Here is a 14084-nt window from a genome sequence, read left to right as displayed (position 1 = left end):
AAACCTGACTTTCAGCAGTACCATCAGCCTACCCATACGAAATAATATGAGGCTTAGCTTGGTCAGTAAGATTTGTGGTTGGTGGGGTTGGGCTTTCAGAATTAAACTGGCATATAATGCTAAAATGCATTATATGAGAGGCAGAACATGAGGTGGTGTAAAGGGCAGTGGAAAGACAGAGGAGTGCAGACTGTTAGGGGTGCTTAAAACACAATATTTTTCAAACAAGTCAACATTTTCGGGCCTTCGAAACAGAGGAGAGAAATAAAGAGAGAGAGAGAGAGAGAGAGAGAGAGAAGAGAGAGAGAGTGTGTGTGTCTGTGTGAGTGTGTGTTTTTTTCTGTCAGTTTCGGCAAGTAAAACTCCCAGGTGAAATCTGACAGACATCTCACCACACCTGACTGAAAGCAACTGTACCCAACTATTTACTACAGAAAACATGTTTTGGGGAGACACCCCAAACACTGCACCAGGAAAAAATTGTTCCCCTCCAATTTTTTTATTTCGTTAATTAGTCTCTGTGTAGAGCCTAATTAGAGTTTATAGTGTAAATTACCAAAAAAACACCAATTACTAGGAAGTAGTTAGAATTTCGCCCACACATTGTACTTTCATGAGGGCATTTACTAGCTGAGATCAACAATTCCTTATGTTTGTGGAGCCCCAAAATGTCAGGTTGGGAATCAACACAGGACATGTATGGCCTATTAGTTGATATTTCCCCGCCCATGACAAGGAGATACATGGGCCTGTGGCCTGGCCTTTAAGAAAATGATTGCATGGGCCACGTTCAAACATTTCAGAGGAGGAGGTGAATTTGGGCTCTGCCTGCGGGGTTTTTGGGAGGCACCCCACCATCACTCCTCCTCAGTCAGTGGTCTGAACTGGCTCAAAGTACCCGCACATTTCTAGCTACTGTGTAGCGTTATTGATACTTCCCCGAGGATTCATTATGTTTGCATATAAGAAATGATATAGAGTAGTAATCTCTACATGAGATCAATGAATTGCTCCTCTGGAAATATAAATACTTAAAAGGGAGGAAATTACATTGTGTTCACAATGTTCACAGAAATACTCTTTGGAGATGAAATGCAAAAAAAATTATGTGAATTATTTGGGAGCAAAATGGTTGCCTTATAGTTATAGAGCAACCTTGTTTATTTTGTGATAATTGAGTACATTTAATGCTATCATTTTATAAAACAGCAAATGCTGAAACATCTCTTCTGGCCACACGGTGCATGCAATTACAAGAAAGTCTATTTAATCTAGAACAGCAATTTCTATCTTCATATGAGATCACTGAACTATTTCTTTAGAAAAAACACTTATACCGGAGACAACTAACGTTTTTATGAACAAGTGGGTACTAGTTAAATGGAGTACAATAAGGGCGAGAACGCATAAAGCAGTGTTCCGTGAAACAGTTGTGTTACAGTTTTTTTCAAAAAAATAAACCCTGTTTATTCTTCAGTATTATATTCAAGTCTCTTTCTCATGTGCCAGACATTTTGTGATTGACTGAGATAAGTGGTGCCTGAGTGTGAAGAGGTGAATTGCACTGTTTGCTCCTTAACATATAATTAAGGCAATTATTTCATAATTGAATTAGATCTTGATCACATGAATATGGAAAAAATGTACTGCGATATGTGTGTTTGAGGATCAGAAACTATATTGTGTTGTTCCCACTCGCAGTTACATGCAGGGTCCCTTTTTAGTGTCCTTTTGGTTTTTCTTGTCTGAAAATGGTGCACATATACATTTTGTTCTCTAATTATCCCAATGAAAGGCTTAAACCTCAGCGAGAGATTTTAGGCACATTTTTAGCAGTGTTGCAGTCTGCTGTACCAGATGAGCTGTCACTGACAGTTCCAGTTTAAACAGACATTGGCAAAGTCAATGTTTCTGTTCTCCATCGTGGCTTTGTCAGTTCTTGATATGTTTTTTCGTGGTTTTTGTAAAAACGTTGGGGGAGGTGCAGGGCCCTTGTCAATATAAAACACATTGTCTAAAAGCACAATCATTATGTTTGTCTCAAAATACACACATTGTCATTGTAGACTCTGGCAATGAAGGGCCCTACTTTGAGCGTGGAATTGCTTCTTGTGAATGAATTGAATGCCATCACTGACAGTGAAGGTAGTCAATGGTTTAAGTGGGCTGACCCATAGCCCCATGGTGTATACTTTAGAGGGTGGACAAAATGTGAATGACACAACATCATACAAATGGATGAAGACAGCTGGCCGAAAGTCCCTATAACTAAATATATCATGTATTTAAATTTTAGTAAAAGCAAAAGATATTGGTAAACACCAAGCCTAAACATTATTTTAAGGGGGTTAACGATAGAGCAGGGTAATGTTATTGATATTTTGACCACGTTAGCATGGTTATAGGTTATTTTGGAGTCAATATTCTGGTGTCACACCCATGGAAGTCATTTAGGGGTCATCAGGGGTCGCAACTGTGACCCCTGGCCTGCCCCTTGCGACCCTGTGGCACTGTCTCTCGCGACTCCTGGGCTCCCTGGCTATGACTTGCATTCAGAATTCCCCCAGGACGCTTCTTAAAAGTGTACAGAACAGCATGGCCCATCAAGGCCTGCACTTGAAGGGGTTGATTCGTTTCAGAATGCTTATGAATCGCGTTCTGTGCCAGTGGAAGAAAGCAAAGAGCACTGGTCATGCAAAGCTCATGTACTTTAGTAAAGATCCTCACTTCAGTTAATAGGCTAGTTGCCCGGCTGCGTCTCTACCTCTAAGTGTTAAGCTAAAGCTTTACCATGCAATATTTATTATAAAAAAGTATATTTATCTGATTGTGATGCTTCCCTGGTGATTCCCCACACCGCCTAACAGTGCCAGGCAAATAACAGCTCATCCGGCCTGAAGCACCCCGATTTCATAGGGCCGTGCTTTGCTTTCCTTTCAGTCCATTGCCCCCCTGTGTTCCTTTTTCAAATCCTGTCAGAGTCCCAATAGAACGCAACCAAAACAGCGACTCAAAACGAAAGGCGCACAAATTACCTTGGCAGACCTGAACACAGGGACAGCTCAGGTGAAGGGGAAAGCAGGGCTCTGGGTGACCTTAACTGACAGGGGAATCAAGGGGACAATATATGTGTGCAGCTGTGAAACTTTAACTACATAGCAAGCTGCTAAAAGAGTTTCTCTCACTGTCATAAATCAGCTAAGCTGGGCAATACTACTGCAGAAGAGAACTACCTTTTTGCAAAATGCTAAAATACCAAAAAAAGCGATTTATCTATTTTATTTACTCATCATTAGCAGACATTGACACAGTGGTATTGTACAACAAGGAAACACTTCTGGAACTGACAAATAGGAATTATGATTCTTGCCATATTGTGAAAATCCATGCCAGGGAAAGATTGCTCCCACCCCTGGTTTATTGATACTGGTCTGGGTATCACAGCGGCAATGGTTGTAGAACATGGGATATGGTACAGTTTTTTTGTCAGCACAGAATGTTTGCAAGTATGCCCCCTGTTGATTGACAGGTGCAGGCAAAGGCCTTTCCCGAGAAGCTTGGATACTCCTGTTTACTGAAAGCGATTTTAGGAAGCATTCACAATTGTAAGCCCTCAAAGAAGTAAAGCACATAGAGACATAAATGATGGTGTCTGCTAAATCTTTTATGAACAGCAGTTGCTGCAGTTTACGTTTAAACCCCTTACCTCAACATTTTCTGCATTTTAACCCACAGATGGTGTCTGCTGGCATTTATTATTTTCAAGTTACTGTTTTCATTTAGAAATAGAACTTGCTTTATGTTTTCCTGCTTGCCATTAAACATTTACAACTGGTAACTGGTATTATGGCTCACCTCTCTATCCATTGCCATTATTATCTCACCAATTTTATGTTGTCTCCAGATTTACCCTTGCATTTTTTCAATACAATTCCTCTCATGCAAATTATATCCATCCAGTGCCCAGTCTGTGCATATGGTCAACATCTACACAGTCATCGAATCCAACCTTCCTTACTGGAGCGCAGGTCTTACAAGCACTACCTCTGTTGCTAAGTGCATGCACTTTTAATGGCTTAGAAAGGAGAAAGAAGTAATGGGAGGCAAGAACTGAAAGTAAAAGGCAAAGAGGAAGTAGGATGAGAAAGGGAGATGAGGAGAGATGCAAAGGAAGGAAGAGAGGGGGAAGCTATCTAGAAAAAGAAAGGGAAAGGATGGAGGAAGAGCTGCTGTGCACAAGGTAACAAAGGAATAATGGTGAAAGGATTACAAATTATAGGGAATGAGGACAGAAAATGATGGGAGCAATGAAACAGATACCAGGGGAGAGAAGGAGTAAGTTGGAGGTAACAACAAGAGAATGATAGTAAAAAGGAGAGGGAAGAAAAAGGAAGGATTAAGAGAAACCAACATAGAGGTGTGGTGGTTAGGGAAAGGAGGTGACAATTCAGAAAGTGGATAAAAGAGCAAAAGAGGAAAGATAGGAAAAGGAGATGGGTATAATAGTACATGATGTAGCAGGCATGGTATAATGCATGATTTTCCACATTTTTTCCACAAATGTATTTGGCGAGAACTCTTCCTCAGCTCCCATTGAAGTTGGAATAGCTCACTGTGCTCACTCAGGTCAGTATGGTGACTGGTATGACATCATTTTTTCAGAGCTGCTTTTGGTTTCCTGTCCAATCTTGAGTGGCCTCAGAGGTAGAACATACAGCGCTAAGAATACAGGTGTGGCTTGCTCTTTTTGGGGTATCTAGTGCAATCCATCTTTGCGTTTTCTTTATTAAATAAAAATGGACCTTCACTGACATATGAGGTAATAAAAATGCTATAAATGTAAGTTGTGCACATGCTTGTGGCTAAGAGTGTGTATGTAAGAGCAAAACTTGTGTATGTGTGGGCATTTGCATCTGTGTGTGTCAGCATGTGTGTGTGTGAGTGAGAATCTCTTACAGATAGTGAGTGAGCATGACAGAGATTGAGTGTTAGAGAGTCAGACTAAGAGTAAGAGTGACTGCAGGTGAGTGAGAATGTTTTGGCAAGAATACATGTGAGGAAGTGTTAGAGATTGTGAGTGAGAATTAGTGAGTGACAGTGAATGAGTGTAAACACGATAAGTGAGAGTGAGTTAGAATGAGGGATTGGGAGTTAAAGAGAGTTGAGTGTGAGTATGAATGAACCAGAGTAAGAATGGGTGAGAGTGAGTGCAAATAAATTAAAGTTATAGAGTGCAAGAAAGCAAGAATGAGTGCAAGCGAGAGAGCAAGTGTCAATAAATGAGAATGAGTGAGAGAATGTAAATGAGATACTGGTTATGCAGTGTTATGCTTGCGAGTCTTGGCTTTGCCCAGGCATACTCAAGAAATACTTGTCTTAAAGAGGCACCCATGGCAAAATACTTGTGCTGGTGTAGTGAATGCAATTCTGATCACTATAGACACTTGGATTAAAAAACACCTGCACTGGCAAACTAGAGTTAAATCTTAGCTTAATTGGTCCATTGTGGAATACCGGTGCTGGCATACTAGAAATAATTCTGGACATATGGGGCAGCCTTGGAAAAATTCTGGTGCTGGCATACTTGCGGAAAGTATTGGCATAAAGGGAAGCCGTGACAAAATGCAGGCACTAGCACATTGGAGGCAATACCTGCCATTTTGGAGGACAGCAGTGGGCTATAGGAGGCAGCAACCATATTAAGTTGCTGGTCCTGACATACTAGAAATATTTTTAACAAATAGGGACCCTAGAGCACATTTTGAAACAATGGGGAAATTAGCTTGGCCTATCTTGAAAAAACATGAATATTTAATGAGAGCTCTTTCAGACCATACACCGTTTTAGCTAATCTAAGTGAAAAATGTGCTTTGCAATGCACTATTTGCCCTAAAATTTAAAAACATTTTCTAAGTTTTGGATCCCCTCTGCACACTCAGTAGAGGAGGTCTGGCTCACTTGCTTCACTTGCTACAATTCAGAGTGAGCATTATTTCCAACTACTTTCAAAGGTCATGTGAGCACTATTAAAGAGGTGGTATTTAAAACAGTCAATTGTTTGTGTTGCATTTGCATATTAACGATGCAGTTATTATGTAATGTCATAGATGTTGATTATTGTGAGATCCTCAGGATTAAGGTCACTTGACAACACCTCAGGGAAAGATTCAGGGTCAAAGGTCATATGATGTAACTTCCTGTGATGTCATTCAGGGCAAAGGGTGTGCAATGTCACTTTCGCTACCCGTGGCATTTTGGTGAATCAACGTCAGTGCTCACACCTCAGTGTGTCATACCTTTCACAGAATACCCAACACAGAAACTGATAACATTTACACATTTGTTCTAGGATTGTACCATTGCATTGTGCTGACATGGATTGATAGTAATTACTAAAAATCATTTAAAGTGCCACCATGTGTCCAAGTATACAATATATAAATATTAAAACTGATTTTTATATTGGATTTATTTTAAATCACTTTCAGAATGCAACTTTAAAACTCCAGATGTGTAGCTGCATGTCTACACATTACCGAGATTAACAAATGTGTAGTCAAAGACAGAAATGTCAAGTAAATAAGAAGGAAACATAAACTTTTCAAAACCTTACTGGAGAAGGCCTCTTTCGCCTAACCCAAAATGTAGAGAGACTCATCACTGGGGAAACAAGCATGCATTGGGTTATGATAAGTGCATCTTTTATTTTCATTTTTCTTCACAAGAAAACATTCCTCCAATTGAGGGCTTTTCTTCTCTCACACCATGAACGAAGAAGGCCTTCTATGTACTTGTCCACAATTCCAGTGCTCTTTGTACCTAGTTAATTGAAGTGTAATTTTATCTGTCAAGATGCATTGCAGATGTCTGGGAATGACTGTGTAGTCTCCTCCTATTCGGAGAGCATTTTATTGATCAACATTCTGACATTTGTCTTGCAACACCAGCTAGTCCTCCAATAAGTGTCGCTGATGAGTGTGAGAGAAATCTGTATAATCTTTCCACCCTCATATGTAGCATGGAAACTTATGCTGCCCTGCTGCACACCTCCCAGACTCTTCACTATCCCTCATAAGGACGTCCTGCCAGCAGTGCTAAATCTCATCAATGGATGGAAGAAATATCACCCCATCATTCCTCACTGATAGAACTCCATTGGCTGCCATTGCTAGGCCACACCTTCTATAAAGCCAGTTGCATAATTTACAAAGCCATCATGACTGACACCCCTGCCTATCTGGGTGACATCGCAACATCTCCAGTGGCTTTTGGTATATCTGCAGCCAAGACATCATCAGATTAGAGGCAGAGACATGCCAACAAGAAAAAGCAAGGCAACAGGTCTTCTCCATATATGCACCCAAGATCTGGAACAATATCCCCATATTCATCAGGACTGCCACAGTCCTGCTCCAATTTATGAAAGAGCCAAAGACACACCTACTTAACGAACTAACATCAATGTCAGTAACAATCCGCTTTAGCTAGAAACCAGCTACAACATTATACATTGACTGTGTCTTTGCCTTGGACATTGCATATAAACACTGATCACCTGACTCTGCAAATCAGGACACAATTTTGAACATAGAGTAAAATATTTTCTGTGTTAAATTCAGATTTAAAAAATCTCAAGGGTGGGCATTCATGGATTGATCAGTGATAACAGTTTGTCAATCATAACAAAACTGTGTGCCTGGTTCACCATGTTGTGACTTTAACTGGCGCATTTTCTCAAGCTGGTCAGATGTTCATAATGAGCAGAATGGGAAGCAAAAACGTAATTTTTTCCCAAAACGACGCAGAAATGTTAAATATGAAAGTATATAAACTATTTCAAGGGAGGAGAGAAGTACTGGTTTCACATTAAAACATGCAGAACATTTAGCTATCAGAAACAATGTAAAATAATTCAAAGGAAAGATGAGATGGGTAGAACTGGAAGCTAACACACGATTTCTCATAAAACAACATAGAAACCTTGAATGTTAAGGAATAATATAAACTATATCAAGAAAGATACAGAGGAGACTAAGATGCCCTTGAATGATGCATACATCACATCTAATGAAACCAAGGTCAATATGGAATAATATCAATTTGAATTAATCGAATTTGTCTCTCTTGTTGCAAGAAATGCAGTCCTTTATAAGTGGCATTTTTTTCTGTATCAATTTTGTTTTATAAAGTGTTTTGTCTTCAATATTGATTTAATAGCTGAACAAATTTGGAAGGATAACATAAAAACAAAATATGTTGGTGTTTCCTTTCTGCTGAACTGCCAAAAATATAAAATGTTACATTGTGTAATTTTAAAAAATACACAAAATATAGTGGGGACCAAGTAACAAAGAAATTCATAAATCCACACTCGCAGCTGTACAATTTTCTGGAATTCACAAACATTCCGAAGAACTGAAATGGAAAGCTGCACCAAGTGCAGGTTTTGTGCAGATTCCTGTGAAGGTCATGTGACTTTCCCATCAGGCTCCTATTTCTTCAGTGTAGCATTCTACTTAGTGAAGAACGCCGCACAGGGGGGATGAGAGTAGTTTGTAATGTCATAAATGCATCTGTTCGTGGGTGTTCACTAATTTGCAAGGCTAAACACGCCCCTTTACATAGGCTATATGGATGCAGAGAACTGTGCTTTCGAAGCAGAGATCTATGCACCTGTAAATGGGTTTACCTCTGTCAGGAATCCATCTGTGACTTCTGGGAAAAGTGCAAAACATGTAAATTAGGTCATAAGCATATGCTTGTAATTGAATTTACCTTGTGAATATGGCCCAACATGCAGTATAGTTTGTTAACGAAATCTCATAATTCTGATGGCATTTGAAAGGCCAGTCAGTTTTCTGTCTCATGGTTTATCAATACACCAAAACATAATTGACTTGGGAGACCTACTCGTGGTTGTGTAGTGGAAAGTGAGAAATAAAGAGGTCATAGTTGGTTGGAGGAGTTCCATCCACACATTAGTGAGACTAAAGAAATGGGTGAAGGAGGCGGGGAGAATAGAGAAGGGGAAGACGTTGAGTGTGCCAGTAGCAGAACAACATAGCTCAGAATTATGCAGTGATGTTTGTATAATTTAATTTGTTTATTACATTTTTTTATTCTCAAAATTTGATTATTTAAAAAACATACTGTGATTGATTAATTACTGTGCGCGTGATTTTATGTATTTATGGAATATTTTACCAAAAAGAGCTAAGTGATTAATTGAAAGGAAACGCTGCAGACAAGAATTAATTTTCTCGTCAAAGTGGGTTCCTTGTCAAGGGAGGTTATTCACCATGCCAGTGGTGGACTTCTGGTACTGGAGGTCCTATTTCTTTTACTGGTGTAGGCGAAGTGCAAGAGGGACATCCATCATCTCCTTTAAGCTAAGGGCTGTTCCCATATTCAGGCAGTAAATTAGATTCACATGAAAACCCATTGTCTAGATTTACTAACGGTTGTGAGGTACTTGCCCACCACTGCACAGTTTTGTTCTACACCAGGAGGCTTTTGTAATAGTAAGTAAATGGACACAATGTTTTGTGTAATTATGCCTTGCGAGCTGCCACACAAACCTTAGAAAATAACATCTCTGTGTAAAGTAGATGATTTATAACCGGCTAAAGGGTGTAAGCTGTCTTTTCGGACAACCTATGCACATACTATGCTTGAAAAATGTAATCTGTGAAGTTACCCATAAGCAGGCATGGTGTTTTTCGATTTGGTGAGAAGGTTACATTCCAATTACACTTCTCCTAAAGAAGTCTCAATTTAGAATGAATTGAATATTTAATGGGGTTAGACTATTTAAAATAACCAACAACGTTTTTTTCTGGTGTGTGTGCATCAGTCTGTGTTGTTATCTGGCTAAGATGGTCTGTTGGCTTTGGGAGAAAAACGTATTTGAATAAAGGGTGTGCCTCTCAGGCAGCAACACTTCACCAATTATGTGGTGGTGGTCTTGTGGTTTGCATGTGAGGCTGCTAGTTCTGTTCGATGTGCTGTATGCATTGTTAGTATGTCATTTGTGAATAGTGTGAACAATGCAAACAGGAGGGGTTGTTTCATGAGAGGGATGGGCTGATGAGGCAACCTTGCTGCACCAAGTATATGGAGGAAAGACAACAGGCGAGATGAGCACATACAACAACCTCATGTTACAAATCAATTGAATTATCACTACGAAGAGGCTTAAGATTTCTTATCTGAGAGTCAGGTGGACAGACCAAATACATTTTGGGGGCACAATATGAAAACATGCAAAAAGAAAGAGGATGCGAAACAGGGCTGCATTTGGTTATTGGTTGGCATGGTCAATAAAATTTAGAATTATAAATGGGCAGCAAGGAATACAAGAGATGATTTTCACCGAGTGGTTCTGAGTGATAAAGTTTGGATTTCTATAATGTTACTCAGCGAACTCTGAAAAATGATGGTTGAGCGATGAATATTGTGGTCGTTCCTGCAGTGCATTAAAAGGAGATAAAAAATACCTTGCCCCCCAGTCACCAGCCTCCTCCACCGACTTTAGCTTCCCTAACCCTCCAGAAATGGCACTCTCTGCTTTCCTTTTTAGCAGAAAGCCAGTTCTGCACTGACAGGATCTCAGCTAGGCTGTCAGAGCAACCAAGAGTTCCTTTATAAAGCAGTAACAGTGGGAAACAACTTGTGTGTCCCACAGCTGTTACGTCATTAAATGACCAGTTGTAGAATCTGGTATTCACAATCGTGGTACTCTATGAGAGACGTAGATCGCTTCTGACACCACCTAAACTGTGTATATTAAAAAGTGCTGCTATGCCGCTTTTACAAAGACACTTTATAAACATATGGGATATAGAAATACTTCCTGTACCCTTTGGCAATAATATTTTTCACATGCTTGCACTCCATGTACAGAAGTGTTTCCATCCTGTGGCCCAACTTTACAAAGGACCACCCACCTCCACTGGGTTGTAGTTTGGAACAGGATTTCTGGTACTTGAGCGTATAGAAGGGGTGGACTTGGTGATTGGCTAGTACATCCAGTACAATCTGGACATACTAAGTGTGCACAGTGCAATTCCTTCACATTTCAAGACCAACAGGCATGAAGTAAAGGGCATTGTACTCTACTTCGTACCACCGAAGCAAGAAAATAATGTTTTACTACATTGTATGTCAATAATGAATTCTTTGGAAGCCATATTTGTTTTAATGTTTTTTTTTTTTTTTATTGGTAATATAAGGGGATAAAGGGACTTGCTAACAAGAGGTTTTATTACCAAGAAAATTGAAGAGATCATTAGTAATAAAGAAGTAAAAAAAAAATTGTGCTTAGTTTTTAATCTTTGCACGTTAGGGAGTCAAAAACGGATTACTAGGAATGGAACCATTTTAATATGCATACTTTAAAAATGACGATTTACGGTCCCTTTAACCAGAATCTAGGATGCAGAAAAATGCAAAACCGAAAACCATGATGCATAAGTCTGACAAATCTGAAAGTAGGGTAAACTCTTCTGATGGTCTTTAGACAATTCGAACCAACAAGACAACACCGTGAGCAGTATTCCGTTAATGGACAGTGCGGTGATACAAAACAAGCAAAGAGGTCCGTTTGGAAAGGTACTGTCGAGAAGCACATAATAAGAGCCATTTTGAAGGAAATAAATATCTCCAGCTTCCTGCCCTCTGTATAGCCTTCTATGCCAAATAACCTGCGTGACATAACTCAGCACTTTGATGAAACCACAATTCAATGCGTCTCTGTATACATTACCGAGAAAGTTGGGCACCACAATTAACAGGCTATCTGTTATAGCAAGATGAAACAGTTGGCAATCATGAAAGGTGGATATCCACGTTACCATGCTAGAAAACATACCTATCTAAGTGTTTAAAAGTACAGAGGGTGTGTTCTGGTGTAGAAAGTGAGGTCAAAGTAATGTGAGAATTGCATGGTGTAACATGTGCAATGAGAAACTGACAAGTTAAAATTTAGATATAACTGAAGTGTTCAAAGTTGCTCAACATAAGGGTCAAGTTTAAACGGATGCTGATATAAAAAAAGAAGGCCAAGCACCCCGAGGTTATAGATGACCCCCAAAACCCTAGGCACAACAGTGATCTTGATTAACTGCTCAAATTAGTGGAATCAGTCAGCGTGAGTAATACCGCTTCCCTATGTATAGTTAGGATTCCTGTCCTTGCTGTAAAAAAAAACACTAACAAAGGCAAATCAATCATCTTAAAGTAAATTCAATTTTGTAAAGAACAAGCAATTGTGGTACACGTTATAGATCCAATAAAGCATCCAAGTAAGAAAATGAAAGGAGTTGGCAATATAAAAAGGAAATCCCAGTTGATTGAGGATCAGATTTTGATGTTGGGCTCTTATTCAACTCTGCATAATGAAAAGCTAGATAGCATATTAGTATCATTTTGAGAAACAGATGAAAACCGCATTTATTAAAGGCTTTACCACATTCTCCATTCCTACTGATTGCCTTCATAGGAGAAACACTGAAATCACTGATAGCGAGGTATAGGACCGATTCAAATGGTGCTGGAAAAGAGTGTGTCCTGTTGGCTAGTCCTTGGAGATGCTGAACCAACCAAAGAAAAATAGGAGAGAAAAGAAAGTAAAACATTGTACAGAAGGAGTATCAAATTTTAGAAAAAAAACAATTAGCTGGTAATTATTGAGACCATTAGCAAAGTAATTCAAACAGTTAATAGTGGAAAGCAAACAACAAAATCTAGAGCAAGGTACTAACTGAGACCAAATAGACCTTTTGTTCTTCAGAGCAGCTTCTTGAATCAAGAAAACCTTGGGATGTAATTTTTCTGATGCTCATTGATAGTGGCATTCTCACAAATTGCATAGTGGCGGTTTAATTTATCTGAGCAACAAGCTGTCCAAAAAAATGAGAACTGAAAGTGTTTTTATTTTTTTAAATTATGCATCAAGTATTTTTGAAGATTGCAAGATTGGAATATAGGTACCGGATATAGCTGTATGCTGTTTTCTTTTTTTGTTTATTTTGTCTATGTAAGGAGGAGGACCAATCACATGTAAAACAGAAAGTGGCACTGTAATCCGAGTAATCGGTATGGGGGGGTGGTTGAATAGGATTTATCATGAAGCAATTTTGAAAACAGGCAGCAGAGAGTAGAAAATGCCATTTGTGCCCAGTGGCCTCAGCCTCACTAGCTTGTGGCATGCTCACACAATACATTTAGGCCCTCATTACAACCTTGGAGGGTGGCGGAGGCCGCCCGCCAAAGTTGGACCGCCGAGCGGCCACCTATGCAGCCCAAACCAGCCGGCCGCATTACAACATCCCCGCAGGGCATTGCAGCCAGCTCCTAATGCCAGCTCCTGCTTTGCAGACAGTGAAAAGCAGCGTGGGGCTGTGCCTGGTGGCCCAGCGACTCCCCTTCCTGCCAGCCTTTCCATGGAGGTCTCTATCGCCATGGATAGGCTGGCGGGAAGGGGAGTCATAATCCCCAGGGCAGTGCTGCAAGCAGGTTGCCCTAGTGGATTATAACAGCCGGGACAACGATGGCGGGAAACCGCCGGTCCCAGCGGTGCGACCGCAGTGCTACCGCTGCGGTCATAATATAGTTATTCGTACCGCCAGCCTGTTGGCGGTACAATCGCCAAAACAACCCTGGCGGTCTTTGACCGCCAGGGTTGTAATGAGGACCTTAATGCCTTAACTTCACTCTGTTTTTCCCTTCATCTGGAAGTGTAGTGGTTGTACAATTTTGTTCTCCCCTATCATGTCTGGGAACAATGATCTACGTGATGCAAGTGATCAGCCTGAAGAGCTTCGTGTTCTCATCTGTGGAGGATGGTGTTCTTGCTAATTTGCGAATTGTCTAATCTAGGTGGCAGTATGGATGAGCTTTAGTTGCTTTGAGATTAACACTAGTAAAAAGAAGTTGTAGTGAGATGCTCTCACTACTGGCCACAAGTGCTGGGCAATCCTCAGCCTGCAGCCAAGAGTTTAGAGGTCTGAACTGACAGAAGTCTTAACTTATGACATGCAAATAAAGACAGTGACAGCCTGCTGTTTCAGCATGATCATACTGAA

The 14084-nt window shown here is 40.1% G+C and overlaps 1 protein-coding gene across 3 annotated transcripts in view; it reads left to right on the top strand.

Annotated features, from left to right (window-relative positions):
- The window catches only part of LOC138265631 (ephrin type-A receptor 3-like), a 451343-nt gene that overhangs the window by 346759 nt on the left and 90500 nt on the right, over positions 1 to 14084 (top strand). The window lies entirely within an intron of this gene.

The sequence above is a fragment of the Pleurodeles waltl genome, chromosome 11 (assembly GCF_031143425.1).
Source record: "Pleurodeles waltl isolate 20211129_DDA chromosome 11, aPleWal1.hap1.20221129, whole genome shotgun sequence".
NCBI classification, from domain to species: Eukaryota; Metazoa; Chordata; class Amphibia; order Caudata; family Salamandridae; genus Pleurodeles; species Pleurodeles waltl.
The sequence above is the reverse complement of the archived record's forward strand: the minus strand, read 5'-3'. Positions and strand labels throughout refer to the sequence as shown.